Source organism: Ovis canadensis, chromosome 2, assembly GCF_042477335.2.
Source record: "Ovis canadensis isolate MfBH-ARS-UI-01 breed Bighorn chromosome 2, ARS-UI_OviCan_v2, whole genome shotgun sequence".
Taxonomy (NCBI): Eukaryota; Metazoa; Chordata; class Mammalia; order Artiodactyla; family Bovidae; genus Ovis; species Ovis canadensis.
This window is the reverse complement of record NC_091246.1, coordinates 155,439,129-155,459,557: the sequence shown is the minus strand read 5'-3', so window position 1 is coordinate 155,459,557 and position 20,429 is coordinate 155,439,129. Positions and strand designations below refer to the sequence as shown.

General features: G+C 35.9%; 1 protein-coding gene across 29 annotated transcripts in view; it reads right to left on the bottom strand.

Moving 5' to 3' along the window:
* The window catches only part of BAZ2B (bromodomain adjacent to zinc finger domain 2B), a 421,280-nt gene that overhangs the window by 324,901 nt on the left and 75,950 nt on the right, over positions 1 to 20,429 (bottom strand). For all 29 annotated transcript variants that reach the window (XM_069577387.1, XM_069577390.1, XM_069577393.1 and 26 more), the window contains one exon: positions 5,396 to 5,759. The gene's annotated coding sequence lies outside the window, so the exon portion shown is untranslated. The remainder of the gene's footprint in view (positions 1 to 5,395; positions 5,760 to 20,429) is intronic.

Genomic DNA, 20,429 nt, shown 5'->3' with positions numbered 1-20,429 from the left:
AAATATAACTTTTTAAAGCATTAATTTTATTTTTTAAAAAATTAAAAACACTATCTTATAGAGTAAATTTTTAAATATGTAAGATAAAAACAGTAGTTTCATCTCATGTTCTTAAGAGCCATTCATTTTAAAAAGTTCAGTGTTTAACTTAAAAATATCAGATCTCTTAAATATTTTACATCTCAGACTACATTATAATGCCACAAATCATATCACATTTAAAACATTTGAAAGTCATGTAAATTCACTTTCATTTAAGCTCCATAGGTAATTGTAAATTAATCAAATATATTTATTGCTCATTATTCAAAGTTCACAGAGTCAACAAATAAACTTACAAAAAACTTTTTATGACTCTTCTGTTTAGAACTGCTTTCCTTTAAGAAACCCAATGCGGAAAAAACCCTACTTAAATTTGAGATGCTTATTTGCACTACAATTAAAATTGTATCATTTCTAAAAATGAGCTAAGCATTGATATTCCTTTAAAAAAGTTTACATTTAATATACAGCTCAATTTACCATTTAGTTTATATGAGTATCTGACATGATATAAATATTTTATGAGTAAATATATTTCTTAACATTTGAATCATAGGCCAAGGTAATAGAATAATTTTAAGAAACTGCATGGTGATTATATCAAAAGATTATATAAAAGTATTATTACCTGAGTATAAATTTTACCTTTAGTCTCAGTAATGTATGATCTATTTAAAAGAAAAGCATTTTCATAAACTCATGATTTCAGGAAATCATAATTCAGGAATCACTCAGCAGTGTATTTTAAGTGTTTAAATTTGTTTATATTGTCTAAGAAGGGATTTAACTCAGCAAATTATCTATTCTAATCATCAATTTCACATTTTAAGAATTTCTTTTAAAGGTAAACTATTTTAAGTATGTTAAAAATGTCATGCTCTGAAAAACTGTTAGTCTAAAGATTCTAAAATTAAAAATCAATAAATTTTGGAACTAGAAAATATCTTTTAACATAGTGATGTTACATTTTATCCTTAAACTCATCATCCTTAAGTTTACGCAAATTTTTTTAAATGTTTTTTCTTCTGTTGAGATTATCACTCTTATTCTCCCCCTCGCCTATCTCCTCTCCCTCTGAAGAAAAAAAAAAAAAAATGCAAGTAATTAGAAGAAGCTGAAAACGCCTTGGCACCAATGGGATGATCTGACACCATTTTAGTACCACAGTATGATAGTTGCAACTACCAATAAAAGTAACTAGTAAAATAAAAATATAATTTCAAATTTTAAAATCTTAAATGATTGTTAATCCATTACTGAATGTTATTTTACCTCCTCATAAAGGAAATTAAACCTTACACTGCCCTTTTTGTCAATAACTATTCTCTCTTCTGATTATCTTCTATAACAAAAGTTTAAAGAAATGTTTAATCAAACAAGTCAACAATTTAAAAGCACAATATTTTTAAAGTCTCATGATATAAAATATTTAATTAAATGGAATCAAAAATTTCTTAACTTCACAAGGTAATTAATCCCACAGAATATCAAGTTAATTCAAAATCATTAAACCTTGATAAAATTATTTCCTACAGGGATCAAAATCACCACATCACTTTGTGCTAAATCCTATCTTCCTTTGATAGTTCTAACCAGGACTAGTTCAAAAACTCACAAACTACAGCTCAAAATCTTTGATAAATCTTTACACTTAAAAGTAATCAAGTTTTATCACATACTTTGACTAATTCAAGGGATAAGACAAAAAACTAAACTTTTGTGCAACTGTAATATCCTACATCTTGTACAGTAACACAAAAGTAGCAACAAAGACATTAACAATTGCAGTTCAAGCTGGGAGTGACTGTTCTGTTTCAATTCAATGACACCACTAATGGCTTCTTAGCAGTTCCATGAAATCAACCAGCTGTCAAGTTGATGCATCAGAAGGAACAGTTATGCACTCCCATAAGAAAAAGCAACACATCAGGATGTTTGGCAAAACATCTGCTCCTTTACACTGTAGTTCTATAATAAACATGCAAACAAAGAAATGGGGAAAAGGGCAACAGAATTAAAATTCCAAGGTTTCCATTACAGTCTCATATGCATTTTAAATAAATGGCTTACAAAAATAAAAACAAATTTCTGCCTGGTTGAATAAGTTATTTTAAATCTTTTGAAAATGCAAAATATTACTCAGATTCTTCTAGAAAGACAAAACTACATATAAATTGTTCCATTTTTAAAACTGAGAGTAAACTATAGTTAACAAGTAAAATCTTATTATTTTATATACAAAACTCAAAAAGTATTACTAACATATGCCCTTCTTTCATTTAATGTGTTTAGTAACTTATGCTAACAGTATTCTAATAAATGCATTTTCAAGACTGAAGAGTCTAAAAATATTGTTCAAGAGTGTTTGAAACAGTAAATGCTGCTACAGTTCAGCCCTAGTATAACATATAACAGCAAATATACTATCCCCTGTATTTCAAAATATGTATCTACTCCTATTTCTGTCCAAACCATTATATGAATACAACATTAAGTTCTTACAAATAATTTCCTATTTTAAAGCATATAATTTTATTTTCTTTAAAAAAAGAAAGAGAAAAACTCATCATCACAGGCTTTAAATACTTTTACATTCAACCATGCATTTCAAACATTTATAAAATCTGCTTTTTTCTATCTGAAACTTACAAGAGCCTCAATGTGTGGAAGTTATTGATTATGCAGCACAGTGACAATATGTACAGTGTTTACAATAGGTGTGAGACATCAAACGTACTTAACTCCCATTTTCTTAAACTGCTTATCCTCTGTGCTTGCCATTTATAATCTGCCAAATCTTCTAGTCCTTTGTTGCATGTATAATTTAGAACCATCTGTTCTATGTGCTTTTAACTATTTAAACATTTTTCACCTACCTACGATTCACATAAATGTCAGACATTCAATTCAGTCAAGCTTTCTGTATTGCGTTTTACATAAAGCAAATCTCTAAATAAATAGCTTAGCAGATAACACCAAATAAGACTGCTACAGCGATAGAAACATACCATATACAACCTAAGTTTTTATGTGTTAGACAAATCTTTCAATGTACTTGGAATTGTTTCTATTAGCTTTTTTTTGAGTTAATGGTAGTCAATGTTTTTCTCCAACCCAGAAGACAAAGAGAATGCAAATTAAATACAGACAGTTTCATGTCCTTGTTAGAAGTAAATATGCTGACTGAAAATGACTACAGGAGATAGAATTCCACTTTCCCATTCAATTTGCATTGCCTCTTATTTATATACCAGTCAGTATATCATTAAGTTTGATCATGTGACCAACCGAACTTTAGTGAGGGGAAAAACTATTTTAGACAAGCAAATTAAAACACCACAAGTTTTTATTGTTTATCTTTTCATAATGGCTGACAAAAGAGCATATAGCTTGAGATTATAAAATATATTTTTAAATCAATGTTGCCTTTTAAACACTATATTTTCACCAATCATTTTACTTAATATTGCTACTATATTTTTAAAGTATCCAGTATCTCCAGCTTTTTTTGAAAACTGTATCTTCAAAATGCAGAGAAATATTTAAAAAAACAGAACAGTTAATTACAAGAAGGAATCTAGGTCATCTAAAATAAGTATACATAAATATTAACCAAGCTGATTAAAGAAAAATCCACAGGAGTGGAGCAAATAAAAAAGGAAACATGCAAATATTCAAATTCTTTAAAGTATACAAAACATATACACAAAAGCCTGGTGAATACCAAAGACCACTGTTTCCACCATTTTTTCGCACATAGTTTTCCACCTGTTACCAAAACATAAAATGTGCAGACACCGAGGGCTCATTTTGAGAGCAGGACACAAAAATAAGCAGAACATCCTATCGTTAACCTGTAAGTTACATGGTCCTTCACATGGTTGCTTAAAACACGGAAAAAATTAAGCGAAAATAGTAAAATTTCTTCATAAAGTTTACATGACGTCACTGAGCCCCCTGAACATTCCCTAAAGTTTGAATCTTAACCAGACACACTTTTTGACTTTCTGAGGTTCCTTCCCAGTCTTTGAAAAATTAAAATTAAAAAAAAGAGAGAGAGACTTGGGAATAAAAATTGCCCAAGATGGCGAAACGCTTGTTGTTTAGAGGGCAGAGGGAAAAAAAAATGGAGGATATTGTAATATACACAAAGGGATAAATTTCAGCAACTCGGCCAAGGACTGCAGCTGCTTCTCTCTTTATAAGGAAGCAACACACAAAAGATAAATACAGAAGGAGAGAAAAGAAGGGAAAATCTCCCAAACAGCAGGGCCAGTTCTGACTCTCCAAACATTTCCTTCCTTTCCCAAGTCCCATTTCTGGGGTTCGTGGAATTACTTTAAGAGGATAGGAGCCGCGAATGGGAAGGGAGGAGGGGAAGGGGAGCAAAAAGATTAAAAGAGCTAAGAGTTGAGAACAGGAGGCAGCTCCCGGGGAAAAACTGCTAGGAGACAGACATGACTGTAGGAAAAGCTATGCTCCTCTAATCTCTACGTACTGAAACAGACTTTCCAGGTATCCAGATCTTTTCCCAGTTCCACCTGCCCCTACTCCCACCCCACCCCACCCAGCTCACTTTCTGTAAACTCCCAAGCCCCAAGCTACTCGGGGAGAGAGCAAAAGAGACCCGAATTGGGGGTGGGGGGTGGCAGGCGCAGCTTATCAGTCCCACAGGGAAGAGGGGGCGGAGGCAGAAAAGGGCAGCAGTAGGCGGACTGGGGGGGTGGGGGGGAGGGGGTAATCTTGAAACTACCCCGGCGGGGATGGGGGGAGCAGCGGTTATTCCCGGGTAGGAACGGCGATCGCAACCGTGCCAGAGGTGATTTTTTTGAGAAGCCAAACTGTTGGCGGCGACCTGAGCGCTGGAAGCCGCAGGGAGGAAAAAGGACACGCGAAGCGCCGACGGCCGAGCAGGGAGGCCGGCACAAAGGAGGCGGACTCGCGGCGGCAGCGTCTGCCCATGCCGGGGGAGGCACGGCCCGCGGCCCTGCTAGACCGAAGTCCCGCACTGGCGGCTACGAATAAAGTTTACGTTCTCCTGAGACCGCACTCCCCACCTCCCACCCAGGATCGCGCATCTCCGCGTCCTCCTCCCCCAAACTGCAATCGGGACCCCGAGCACCACCCCAGCCTTCCAGCCAGCACAACAAAGAGACACACCGACCGGCGAGGGTAAACAGCCGCGGCCGGGCGGGCAGGGCGGGCAGGGCAAGCGCCTCCAGATAAGCAACTCCGGAGTCTAACCCACTCGCAGGAGCGCAGTTTCTTCTCTTTTTCGGTTTCAAACGGCTTTACAATATTTGGAATTTTCATCTTCACCCGCACCCCTCACACCCGAGGATTTTAAACTCACCTTTACTTTCGAACTGAGAGTTGCGGTGAATGGGATTTTTGCCTTCCCCAGATGGTTTAAGGTTACGATTTTTGTTTTGGAAACCCCACCACCTCCTTATTTCTATTATTATTTTTTGCAAGAAAAGTATAAGGAGAGTTGGAGTGGAGGTGAGATTTGTGATCGGCAAAGCCCTGGACGCCCTCCTTCTCCGTCTTCCGCCTCTCTCTCTCTGATTAGTTCCTATCCAGCAGCAGATTGAAGCAGGAGATGATTCTTCTCAAGGTTTGTTCAGCAGCTTCACTTCTAGGCGAAGGCTTCATGAACCAAGTGACGTCAACCAACAAGGCTTCTCTCTCTCTCCTCTCTCTAACAATGAAAGTTGCTGTTAACAAGGGAAAAAAGAGAGAGAATTGTTTATACCATTTCAGTTCCAATAATAAATGACCCATCAGCTCCTAAAGTAGCCAAGGGAGGGAGGGGGTGGCTTCTTCCTCCAAAGAATCCTGTAGCTTTGAGTTTGCACCGATTCTTGTTCCAGGAAAAAGTTAAGGAACTCTAATGTTTTGTTTTACTTTTAAAAGTAGAGAAGACAGAAACTAGGATTGAAAACGTAATTTAAAAAAAAAGTACACGGGCGAATAGGGAGCGTAGATTAACCATGTTCACCTAAACTTTGTGTGTAAACTCAGAATTTGGTTAAAATCTAAAAGTCAACTAAATGTAATATATTGGGAACTCAAAATAAAAAGCAAGACACAAAATGGTCCCAGGATAAAATGCTACTGCCCTAACCCGGGAAGGTTAAGCTGTTGTAATGTTTATGCACTGAGTTAAAATTTAAATAAAACGTTAAAATAATAAGTCGTTTTAAAGTTATACGTTAAAACTGCAAAAGGTAACCTCAATAGTCCCTCCCACACACACACTTCTGAGAAGGCAAAAAAGGTGGGGAGAGGATAGCTAATTGTAGGAATTAGAACACTTAAAATATCAAGTTAAGACTAGGTAACCTATTGCTCCATCTTTAAATTACGCACGAGGTATGCTATTTGTCTTCCCCACAATTTCTTCTAACTTCCTATTTTTTACCCTTCCATTTTCCTCCACCAATTTCAACATCCTGAAACCAATAAAGTTAAACTAAAGATGAAGTACAGCCCATCCCCTCCTACAGCACACCACCCTATAGTTTCCTAAAAAAAAAATTTTTTTTAAAGGCCTTATCCTTAGTAACACTTTATTACCAAAGAAGATAAATAATTAATTTTTTTTCATTGAGGTAGTGTTTTTCCCTGGAACACATTAAAAGTCCCAAAAGTTCATATAACTAAAAACTGCATAATTTAATTTTCAGGATGAAGAGTAAATGAAAGGCAACCTATAGAAAAATAATTTGACCATATATGTATATTTTGTACATGCATATGTGGATAAATGTATCTTAAAAGATGCTATTGTTTTATGTTTCCTCTTCAGCCACTGGCTGTGATTTTAATTGTGCTGGAGGATCTTCATTAGTATTAACACATGGGGAGATTTCACAAAGCTGCTTCATTAGGAAAAAAAAAAAAGCTTGGCAGACTAGGTCTTTTTGCATGCACTGAGAATGTCAGCCTTACCTCGGTCATTTGTAACATAATAAGTGCAAGTACAATGATTGCAATGCAGGAGCACTGGGGGAAGGGCAGAAATACTGCCTGTCTAATAGGGATATCTGAAAAGAAGGCTGCTCATTACATAGTAAAATGTATGCTAAAAATTAGTGAAGATGATGTCTCAGGAGACTGATGCTAAATAAATTAATGTGCTGATATGTTTTTAATTATTATTTTTGTAATAGTTTATTTCATTCTCAGGATTCACATTGAGCAGCAAAGCTGTGCTAGCACTTATTGATTTTTTTTCCCTGCCACATTCCCGGAATACAGATTTTAATCATTTCACTACACCACACTCAGTAATTTCATTAAAAACTGGAACCTTCCATCCCCAGAAAAGCATTTAATTTCAATGACATACAATTCTGGTCTTAGCAGAAAACTGTCTCCACAGTAAAAGCTGGCCTAAGGTTCAAATGCATAATTTAATCCTGAGTTTTCCATGCTCTGCATTCCTTTGAAGCTATAATTTGAGTAACTACCTAATAACTGTAATAAGGATAATAATTTCCTTATAATATATTATTAACTCATATTTAATTAACTCAAAGGCCAAGTTCTGTACATGTATGACTGGGTCAACAGTTCCACAATATCAAAATTTACTAATAATGTTAAAGAAAACTACAGATTCCAGTATAAGTGTAGAAAGCTAGCATTCAGATATTACTTTAGCAAAGTAACATGTAAAAAAGTTGATCCTTTTTATATAATAGGGGTCATTACTCAAAACAGTATTTTTAAATATTTGGAAGTAAACAGGACAATTCACTGATTTCTGTGTGTAAATAAAGTATTTTAATATTAATATTTCAACAATCCCTTTCAGACATTTTGTCTAATCATTAGCATTACTGCTGAAAATATTCAATTTTGAAAGGATAAAAAGAAATAGCTAGATTCAAATTGTTTCAATTTTCATATAAGAATTTGCTTAAAACATTTCTCTGGAAATAAAGTTGTGGCACACTTGAATAACTTAGATAACTAAGAATGTATCTTTTACTTACTTAAATACTTTTAAAATAGACTGCAAAGCATAATTCAAAATTTGGTTCCAATAAAATGCTGAAATAATAATACTGGCTTTGAAGATGGCACACTGGCTTTCCAGACAATGTTTCATAAGAATATGTAATTTACATTGCCTAGTTTTTACAAAAAATCACCTGTGGGGAAAATGTTTAACATAAGAAAACTTATTTAGTAATTAAAAATTTTAATATATGCCTAATCAATAGAAAAAATGGTACACAGATAATGAAAGTGACTAACTTACATATATATGTATAATTTCAAGTTGAAGCCATATATAACAAAGTTTTTTTTCTCTTGGTTGAATAATGAAGTAACTTAAGAGTGTCATCAAACATTGAAATAAAGGGTAAATGTGGTAATAGTAAAGAATTTGATTTTGGTGTGTTTAAAATATTTTTAAACTGTATTTTTATTATCATCAACGGCTCTTTACATAGTTTGAAAAATATTTTTTAAATACAGTTGACAAGTGAAAAACTCATAGATTGATATAATAAAATGAACTTATGTATTTTAATAAAAACATCAATTTTTATATTAAAATATATGTTTAAAATAATTTGGTGTTATTTGGTAATTCAAATATATTATTATCCAATTTAATCTATACCTTTAAGACTGATTTTAAAAATAATGAAATGTTAAAAATTTTAAACTGGATTACTCTAGTATTTGATAGCCGCTTACTAGGAAGTTATGGTTAAATTATTTTTAAATATGATTCTTTCCCTTTTTCATGTTATCACATTTGATTATTTCAAAGATGACAACATAGAGTTGGGGGGGTGGAGAAAAAATAATTATAAGTTATAAAATAATTTGGCTCCCATAGCACTTAGTCTTCTATTTAAGTTCATCATTTAAATTAGTACTTGATCATGTACAGAATTATAAAAGAATTTAATGATCAAATAGATCTTTTCCAATATAAGTAAAATCCTATATGTGATATACACCTAGACTAATTATTCATACCAATAATTATTCTACATTAGTACCATAAATTAATTATTCTTCCACTATAGACTAAATTGTACTTTTTTTATAAAGCATTATCTATTCTTAGGACCAAGACAGAACTTCATAAACAGGAAGAGATAAAGATGGACAGGTATCCTACTGTAGGTTCAGTTACATGGACCTTCACAGAGTAAGGAACTGTCACGTGCAGAGAACAAAGTCTAGGCTGACTACAAACTACAAAAAGCCAAACGAATGAGAGATCTTAATAGTAGAACCACCTGGCCACTGTCATGTCTTGTTTCTGTTTCAATCAGTACAGACTAATGAAGCTTTATCTGTTTTCATTCACTGAACAAACATTTGAGTGCTTGCTGTATGCTATGCACTCTGCTAGAGGCTAGAAAAAACATGAAAGCTCACATTCTAGCTGATGTTGAAAGTGTGAAATTTCTAGGAGATCAGAGACTTACCAAAATCACATTATAAAGATACAAATAATAAAGTTTTGCTAGAATAAAGAGGATGGATCTACTAATTCTGACTAAGAGTCTATATAAAAGCTTTATCAAAGAAAGGCCATTTGAACTGCATCTCAAATACTGAGTACCAGGCAAAGAAGACAGGAGCAAATTCTAAGTGAAAGAAAGAAACCATAAATTTACGTCATAAAAGCTACCAGGTCTGATGTCCATCGAGTAGTCAGAGATTCAGTGTAACAGGAATACTCAGTGTGAGTTGTAGAATAACAGGGACTAAGGAGGAAAAGGAGGCTGGGACCGGAGTGTAAGGCTTTACGTGCCTTGGTTGAATTTATCCTGAAAGCCAACAAAGGTCAGCAAAGAAGTAACATTATCAACATTATTTTTAGAAAAAAATTAACTGTATAGATAGTGCAGATGATAGACTATATTATGAAGAGTTATCTTAAGAGACCATGAGAAAATGGTACAAGGCAGTGGTACTGGAGGTTTAAAGCAAAGTAAATGTAGATTTTGTGACAAACACCCGTGGTGGATTCATGTCAATATATGGCAAAACCAATACAGTATTATAAAGTAAAATAAAGTAAAAATAAAAAGTTAAAAAAAAATAAAGGAAAACTAAATTTCTGGCTTAGGGAACTGGGCAAATGCTGCAGTCATTTAGTCAGGTCCAGAATACAGAATACATAAGGGAAGACAAATCATAAGGTAGTCTGGAATTAGAACTTGAATTTATGCTTTATAGGTCATTTTTAAATTGGATTATTAAAATCAACTGAACAGTTTTTTCAAAATGTACATACCCAGGTCTAATATGTAGAGACTCACTACGTCTGGGTGGGGTCAAGTGTTTATTTTCTTTTAAAAAAAACTCTTGATAGTGCTTCCAATAAACACTGCTGCAGATTCAGAACACTGTTATGGAACTTCCCTGGCAGTCCAGTGGTTAAGACCACGTTTCCACTATAGGGGGCAAAGGTTCCTCCTGGTGGAGGTGCTAAGATCTTGCAAGCCATGCAGCCAACAACAACAACAACAAAAAGAATGCTGCTACTAGTATAAATTGATTATAAAATTCATTTGGAATTAAAAAAGAGAAAAAACAAGAAAAGCCTAGAAAACCCTGAAAAAGAACATTGGGGGGGTGTCATATCAGATATTAAATATGCTATAAAGGCTTAATAATTTAATGGTAGCATTCATTGGCACATAAAAAAAAGACCAATAAAATAGAAAGTTGAGAAATTACCCAAGTACATATATATGGAAATTTAACATAGATAAAAGCTGTATCTCAAAGCAGTAAAGAAAAGATGGACTTTTTCATAAGTGGTGTTGAGATAACTGAGTAGTCATAGGAAAAAGATGAATTTGGATCTGTTCCAAGAATAAATTTCAAAAAGATCAGATATTTAAATATAAACATTTGAACCATTCAAGTACTAGGCTCAATTCCTCTGTAAGTGAAGAGTATGGAAAATGTTCCTAGCAATGGTCAAAACTAGATGAAGTGAAAATATGAAAAACATTTGTAACATATAAGAGATAATTTAATAACCCTACATATAAAGAGTATCCAAAAATGAATAAAACACCAATACCCTGAGAGAAAAATGGCAAGAGATATGAACAGACATTTCACAGAAAAAGAAATGCAAATGCCCTTCAAATAGAAACATTCTCAACCTTCTTCATAAGAGAAATGCAAATTAAAATCACTGAGATACTATGCCTCACCCAACAAATTGGCAAAAATTCAAAATTTTCACAGCACAGCCTGTTAGTAAGGCAGTTGTGGGGAAAAGGAACACTCTCAAATATTGTTAAACTGAAAAATAGAAAAAGCCCAACAAAAGAGATGTTCAAGGAATCTAGCAAAGTTACATATACATTTTATTTTTTGTCTGGCAAATCCCACTTCCAAGAATCTGACCAAAAAAGAAGTTATTCTTTGAAGCATTGTTTCTTATAGCAAAATTTTCTATGAAAATTAATACAGAAGCCTCAATAAAATGTAGTCTGAAGGTCAAAAGAAGGAGCTGTCACCCATGTTCCAGTTAAAGTCCACACAGATCCCAACACAAAGAGACATACCATGCATCTCCAGCTGGAAGTAATACAGTTTTACTGCAAATGCTAGCAAGAGGAAGACATCTCTTCCTTGCCTGGCAACAGCTCAGCCAATGGGACTGTCACAACTTGGTCAATTAAAAGCCGTTACACTTTGCACTCTCGGTTTCCTCAATGGACTTTTTATCAACATCTCTCCTGACTCTCCCATCTCCTCTATAAGAATTTTCTTTCCTTTGCTTTATTGAACTTGCTTGTGGTTCACACAGTTGCATCTCCCAAACTGCAATTCTGTGTTGCTCCCTAAGAAACCCCCTTTTGCTGGTAAAATAACTGGTTTTTCATTGTTTCAGGCTAACATATGGAAATAACCCACAAGTCCATCATAGTGAAATGGCTGAATAATTATGATACATACATACAGTGAAGTACTATGCAATTTTTAAAAGGGAATAACGAATATATGCAATATAAAGTAATTCTCTGTCAACTCCAGTATATATTGTTGAGTAAAAATATCAAAGTGGAAGAAAGCATCTATGGCATATTACCATTCATCTATCTCACTTTTTAAATTAAATGAAAAGTCAAAACCTTAAAACACACAGTGGCTCAGACGTGTCCAACTCTTTGTGACTCGATAGATTGTACCCTGCAAGGCTCCCCTGTCTATGGAATTCTCCAGGCAAGAGTACTAGACTGGGTTGCCATTCCCTTCTCCAAGGTATCTTCCCAAACCCAGGGATCAAACCCAGGTCTCCTAAATTGCAGGCAGATTCTTTAGCATCTGAGCCACCAGGGAAGCCCTTAAAAATGGTTACCTGTAAAAAAGAAGGGAACAGAGGAGCAAAGATGTAATAACAGGAAGTTTTCTCATAAAAATGTGATTTCAGAAACATAGAACATATATAAATATAATTTATAAATTATAAAACAAAAATACATTAAATTTTAAAGTGATCCCATCTAAATGAAATAAGTGAACTTAATTATATATGGAGTTGGTGGCATAACCATACAGAGAATATTCTAAGTGACTTTAAACATAGTAGTTTATCTTTTTTTTTTTTACTGGCCACACCATGCAGCATGTGTGGAGAAGGCAATAGCACCCCACTCCAGTACTCTTGCCTGGCAAATCCCATGGACAGAGGAGCCTGGTAGGCTGCAGTCCATGGGGTTGCTAGGAGTTGGACACAACTGAGCGACTTCACTTTCACTTTTCACTTTCATGCATTGGAGAAGGAAATGGCAACCCACTTCAGTGTTCTTGCCTGGAGAATCCCAGAGACAGAGGAGCCTGGTGGGCTGCCGTCTATGGGGTTGCACACAGTCGGACACGACTGAAGCGACTTAGCAGCAGCAGCAGCAGCAGCATGCAGCATGTGAGACCTTAGTTCCCTGGCCAGGGATTGAACTTGTATTCCTTGCACTGGAAGCACAGAGTCTTAACCAGTAGACCACCATGGAAGTACCAGGAATTTTTAAAAACCATATTCAAACACTTAACAGTACTTTCCTCATACGATTTAAACTAAAAAATAAACTTTAAAGCAGCAACAACAAAACAAGAACTTAAATTGTTATCATCAGCCACAGTTTTGTGGTATTAATTGGTGGTGTTATTGTAATTAGAGGCTTCCTAGGTGGCTCAAGTGGTAAAGAATACTCCTAAAATACAGGAGCCACAGCAGACACAGGTTCAATCTCCTGTGTCTACAGCAAGATCCCCTGAAGGAAGAAATGGCAACCCACTCCAGTGTTCTTGCCAGGATAATCCCAGAGATGGAGGAGCCTGGTGGACTACGGTCCATGGGGTTGCAAAGAGTCGGACCTGACTAAAGCAACTGAGCACGCACACACGAGCACATTATTGTAATTATATTGCATGCATACTCTGAGAAAAAGCAAATGGATAATTAAGTTGGTGTTTTGGGTGTGGGACAAAAAAGAACAGATGTAAAATCAGTGAGTTACATAAAAATTCTGTGATCATGAATTTGAACTGGATATATCAGAATGAACTATAATATTTTACATTTAAAAATATATGTATTTTGTAGTTCTGCCCACTGTAAAGGCCTAAAAACAGGGATTATGCAGTAGCAACAAGCACATACTTTTGTATCCAATTATTGACAGAAAACATCATTTGCCCCTGAAACAGATTCCTTGAAGCAAAGGCTAATTCTAGTTTGGGGACAGGAAACATTCAAGGTAAGTCTAAAATATCCTATCATACTATTAATCATGAAAATTATCAAAGATTACTGATTAATGTAAAAGGACTTGAGAATAAATGTAAAAAAGGCAACTTGAATTGGTTCCCACTGGCCAAAAATGAGACAATTTAAGCTTTTTAAAAATAACTAAAATGGATTCCAACATAACAAATAAAAATTAATACATAATTTCATAATGATACTTTAAAAAACTCATTATTCACCTTTGAAGAATGCTAGCGAACCAACTCATTATTTTGAAAACTGGTAAATAAAACTGGCAATTTAAGGCTTTCTTCAACATTTCATACCAAATGTACCTTTCAGTTTAGTTCAGTTCAGTTCAGTCACTCAGTCATGTCTGACCCTTTCGACCCCATGAATTGCAGCATGCCAGGCCTCCCTGTTCATCACCAACTCCCGGAGTTCACTCAAACTCATGTCCATCGAGTCTGTGATGCCGTCCAGCCATCTTAAATTCATTTATTCCTTTGAATCTTTTCAGGAAGTTCAGTTCAGGCGCTCAGTCCTGTCCTACTCTTTGCGACCCCATGAATTGCAGCACGCCAGGCCTCCCTGCCCATCACCAACTCCCAGAATTCACTCAAACTCATGTCTATCGAGTTGGTGATGCCATCCAGCCGTCTCATCCTTGGTCGTCCTCCTCCTGCCCCCAATCCCTCCCAGCATCAAAGTCTTTTCCAATGAGTCAACTCTTCGCATGAGGTGGCCAAAGTACTGGAGTTTCAGCCTCAGCATCAGTCCTTCCAATGAACACCCAGGACTGATCTCCTTTAGAATGGACTGGCTGGATCTCCTTGCAATCCAAGGAACTCTCAAGAGTCTTCTCCAACACCACGGTTCAAAAGCGTCGATTCCTTGGCACTCAGTTTTCTTCACAGTCCAACTCTCACATCCATACATGACCACAGGAAAAACCATAGCCTTGACTAGACGGACCTTTGTTGGCAAAATAATGTCTCTGCTTTTCAAAATGCTATCTAGGTTGGTCATGCCTTTCCTTCCAAGGAGTAAGCGTCTTTTAATTTCATGGCTGCAATCACCATCTGCAGTGATTTTGGAGCCCCCAAAAATAAAGTCTGACACTGTTTCCACTGTTTCCCCATCTATTTGCCATGAAGTGATGGAACCGGATGCCATGATCTTCGTTTTCTGAATGTTGAGCTTTAAGCCAACTTTTTCACTCTTCTCTTTCACTTTCATCAAGAGGCTTTTTAGTTCCTCTTCACTTTCTGCCATAAGGGTGGTGTCATCTGCATATCTGAGGTGATTGGTATTTCTCCCGGCAATCCTGATTCCAGCTTGTGCTTCTTCCAGCCCAGCATTTCTCATGATGTACTCTGCATAGAAGTTAAATAAGCAGGGTGACAATATACAGCCTTGAAAGTGAAAGAAAGTGAAAGTGGTCTCTCAGTCGTGTTCAACTCTTTGTGACCCCATGGACTGTAGCCCACCAGGCTCCTCCGTCCATGGGATTCTCCAGGCAAGAATAATGGAGTGGGTTGCCATTTCCTTCTCCAGGGAATCTTCCCAACCTAGGGATCAAACCCAGGTCTCCCACATTGCAGGCCTTAACGTACTCCTTTTCCTATTTGGAACCAGTCTGTTGTTCCATGTCCAGTTCTAACTGTTGCTTCCTGACCTGTATACAGGTTTCTCAAGAGACAGATCAGGTGGTCGGGTATTCCTAGCTCTTTCAGAATTTTCCACAGTTTATTGTGATCCACACAGTCAAAGCCTTTGGCATAGTCACAGAAGCAGAAACAGATGCTTTTCTGGAACTCTCTTGCTTTTTCGATAATCCAGCAGATGTTGGCAATTTGATCTCTGGTTCCTCTACCTTTTCTAAAACCAGTTTGAACATCTGGAAGTTCACGGTTCATGTATTGCTGAAGCCTGGCTTGGAGAATTTTGAGCATTACTTTACTAGCGTGTGAGATGAGTACAATTATGCCGTAGTTTGAGCATTCTTTGGCATTGCCTTTCTTTGGGATTGGAATGAAAACTGACCTTTTCCAGTCCTGTGGCCACTGCTGAGTTTTCCAAATGTACCTTCAGTTCAGTTCAGTCACTCAGTCATGTCCGACTCTTTGCGACCCCATGAATTGCAGCACGCCAAGCCTCCCTGTCCATCACCAACTCCCAGAGTTCACTCAGACTCACATCCATCGAGTCAGTGATGACATCCAGCCATCTCATCCTCTGTCATCCCCTTCTCCTCCTGCCCCCAATCCCTCCCAGCATCAAAGTCTTTTCCAATGAATCAACTCTTCGCATGAGGTGGCCAAAGTATTGGAGTTTCAGCTTTAGCATCATTCCTTCCTTCCAAAGAAATCCCAGGGCTGATCTCCTTCAGAATGGACTGGTTGGATCTCCTTGTGGTCCAAGGGACTCTCAAGAGTCTTTTCCAACAGCACAGTTCAAAAGCGTCAATTCTTCAGCACTCAGCCTTCTTCACAGTCCAGCTCTCACATCCATACATGACTACTGGAAAAACCATAGCCTTGACTAGACGGACCTTAGTCAGCAAAGTAATGTCTCTGCTTTTGAATATACTATCTAGGTTGGTCATAAATTTTCTTCCAAGGAGTAAGTGTACCTTAGGAAACATAATTTGAAATTGTGTTTGTATGTATCATATATATGTATAAAGGTGTGTATATGTATATATATATATATTTATGTACGTGTGTACATACATACATGTAACAAGATTTGAACGTAAGATTTAACATTTTTTTAAATGAAATGTTATTTGCCTATACTAACAGATATTGTGATCAAGCATACGATTTACCTGTGAGTTTCAAGGAAAATAAAACAAAGAGGGTTCAGGATACTATTTTTTTCTGGTAAATAAGAAAATAAGCAATTCATTAAGACAAACTTAAAACCTTGGAGTAAAATATTGAAGTTTGAACCCAATCTCATAGCCAATGGATAGACATCATCTACATGGTCTTTTTCATAGTAATAATCTGTAAAAGCCAAGGGCATGATGATGACTATAATTAAGTTCACTACATTAAATAATCAACAGGTCAGTCATATAAGACTATGTAGTTTATGCATGGGATCATTACGGGGCAGCAGCGTAATGAATCCAAATCATACAACCACATGTAGTCAAAAGTTAAATCTTTAGGAACTTTGCAAGCTACTTTTTAAGGATGAGATGGTCAGATAACATCACAAACTCAATGGACATGAGTTTGAGGAAACTCCAGGAGACAGTGAAAGACAGGGAAGCCTGGCATGCTGCAGTCCGTGGAGTCGCAAAGAGTCAAGCAAGAATGAGCAACTGCACAACTTTTTAAGCATAGCTATTACTAAAAAGTAATATCTTCAAACATATTAAAAACAAATACAACTCATCACTTATTTTATTATGCTTTACTAGTATTGATGTCCTCAAGGTTATTCACGCTCACTGTAATATGCAGAAAAAATGATACAATGGTGTGTTACTGACCATCTCTTCCCAACTCTATTACCAGTGACGTCACATTGGTAGCTTGAAATAGACCACCGTGGGAATGTTTACAATCTAGAAATCAGCAAACACTACAAATCAGGGTATAAGCTTAATGTTTTATTAATAGTGTAGACTTTAAAAAGTGATTTTAAAAAAGTTAATAAAATTTAATTTAAATTATAACACTGAAATAGCACAAAAATGGAGAAATAATTTTCTAAACCATTTAAAAACTATTAACAAATTGTGAGAGGTCACATCATTGATGAAACAAGTAAGGACTCTTTCATTTTCATCTAAGACAAAAATATCAATGACTATGTATGTTAGCACTACATGCTTCAACAACTGCACAACTATAGGCTGACTACAGATAAGGCTATACAAACAAGAATTTGGTAAAAATCAACCAAAGCATTCTGTAAGAATCAATTGGCTATATAGATTTTACAATACAGTATTGTATATGCTATTCTTTGTAAGTTGTATATATCTTTATGTCCAGAAAGATTTACCAGTACACCTTTGTTGGGGAGGACCACAGTCACTAGACCTTGAGGAGCACTCCATCCAACTAACAAATGAGAATACTCCAAAATACCTGGTATAAAGTGTTAAATACTCTAACAGAGGTATTGAAAGTGAAAGGAGTACACATTGCATGCGCCTGTGTGCTAAGGGGCTTCAGTTATGTCCAACTTTTTGTGACTCTACGGACTGTATCCTGCCAGGCTTCTCTGTTAGAAGTGGTTATTTTTTTCTGGTGGAGACGGGGGAAGGAAAATGCATATCCTGATTTGTGAAAGAATCCATCTCATAGTAATAAAAGCTTCTTTGCATTATAGTCCGTCCTAACATATTATTTTCAGCACTAAACTCTGTAATAATTTAGCTCTGAAAGACAGTTTGTAAGCTCTACAAGGTACTGACACATGCCTTGGGGCAAGCCATCTGAAATCACAGAAACAGTCTTTTTTTAGGGTCATGAAAGTTATTTTATTTTATTTTTAGCCATATGCCCTGTAGGATCTTAGTTTCACAACCAGGGACTGAACCTGGGTCAGGCAGTGAAAGTACCAGTCCTAACCACTGGACAGCCAGGGTATTCCCATGAAGGAATATTTTAATCTCATATCTGACTTCAAAACTTCACGACTACCTGCCCTCTTGATAGCTAGCCTGTTTCAAGTCGAAAAACAAGTTTTCTATTTCACAGCATTTTGAAGAATATACACTCAAGGACCAAAATTCAGTCATAAGCACAATTTTCATGATTTCCTTTAAAAACTGAATCAAGATCAAAGTCCATATTGTTTATAGACAATTGTGCTTTGGCAATAATGTACTATGAGAATTAATATTCAACAGTCAACTCTCTAACTTTTAGTGTAGTTATGTTTCTGTATTCTGCTTGTACTCTGTCAACATTGAATCCAACAAACCTTTTCCAGAAAAATCTTTGGTTCAAAAAATAATCACAAAGCAAATTTTAAAAATTTCTTCCCCTTTAAGCATGAATTGTTACTGACTAAAAATAAAAATAAACAAGAAGTTGTCTAGGACTTCTCCCTCTTCAATAATAAAAGGCTCATGTGTGCTCCTTATATAGAAGGTGTCATCCGACTATAAAGTTTCGATTAGCATGCACATGTTATAGAACAGATAGACTATGCTTTCTTATTATATATCATTGATATCATAGTATCTCAAAGTACCACATTAAAGGAATTTTGCCAATAGTTGATTCTGAGTTCTCACTAGACATAATATTTATTATTTTGCTGCTGGTTTAATAAACTTGGCACTGTATGGTTTTATATCTGCTTTTGCTCTGAGAAGTACAATACTGAATTAATACTTCCTTCGTTTTAGTGTCTTCTCCATCTTTAGAGAAAATAATACTGGAAGGCGTTATTTTGTGTTTGTGGGATGCTTTTGTTATTTCAACAGAATAGTTTACAAAAAAACAAAATGTCATTACGTTTTCTTTAAAAGAGAGTCAATGACCTTAAAATATCCTAGCCCAGAGAATTCCCTGACAGTCCAGTGGTTAGGACTCCACATTTCCACTGTAGGAGGAGGCACAGTTCACCCCTTCTTGGGGAACTAAGATCCTGCATGCTGCACAGTGTGACGTGTGTGTGTGTGTGTAGTGTGTGTAAATGGGCTCCTCTGGTGGCCCAGATGGTAAGGAATCTGCCTGCAATGTGGGAGACCTGGGTTCAAACCCTGGATTGGGAAGATCCCCTGGAGTAGGGCATGGCAACCCACTCCAGTATTCTTTCCTGGAGAATCCCCATGGACAGAGGAGCCTGGCGGGCTATAGTCCATGGAGTCAAAAAGAGTCATCCCCAACTAAGCGACTAAGCACAGCACAGCACACACACACACACATACATATATTGGCCATACTATGTATACATTTAAGTATAGATATAGATATATATGTCTGTGTATATATATATATATATATATATATATATATATATATACGTATCCCAGCCCAAGTGCATCAAAATTACTTTTTAGTACTTCTCTCCATGGCCCCTGCCCATATATTTATAACCTTACTCTCTTTTCCATTCTTGACTGAAGAAAGGCAATTGGAGAGAGAAATTATCCTCTGAGAGGCAAATCAAATGATATAAGCACCTGAAAACAATTTATGTTGAATCTTTAAAAATGACAACAAAAAAAATTTATGAACTGTGAATTATTTAGTATGGCCAAAGAATAAGAAGAGAGGAGCTTTCTTGGTAGCTTTTATATGCGGCTTTTGTTGGAGGAACTGGGTTCAGTTCTTTTCAGATTTTCTTAGGGGAAGAGCCCTTGAGATTTTGACCATTCCCTCATTTCAGGACTCCTGAAGCCTCTGCTTCTGCCAGGAAATATCCCTTATCCTCACATATCATCTTTCAGACATTTCTTCCCAGCAGCTTTTTCTATTAAAGATAGTAAAAAAAAAAAACAAAAAAAAAGAAAGAAAGAAAAATGTACGGAGATTCTATTCAGTTATTCCTCTACTACTTCATTTGTGTTAATGATAAATCTCAGGATCACAGTTAAGCTTGACATTAAGATAAGATTTGGGGAGTAAATGTGGGGCTGGATGCCATTCTAAGC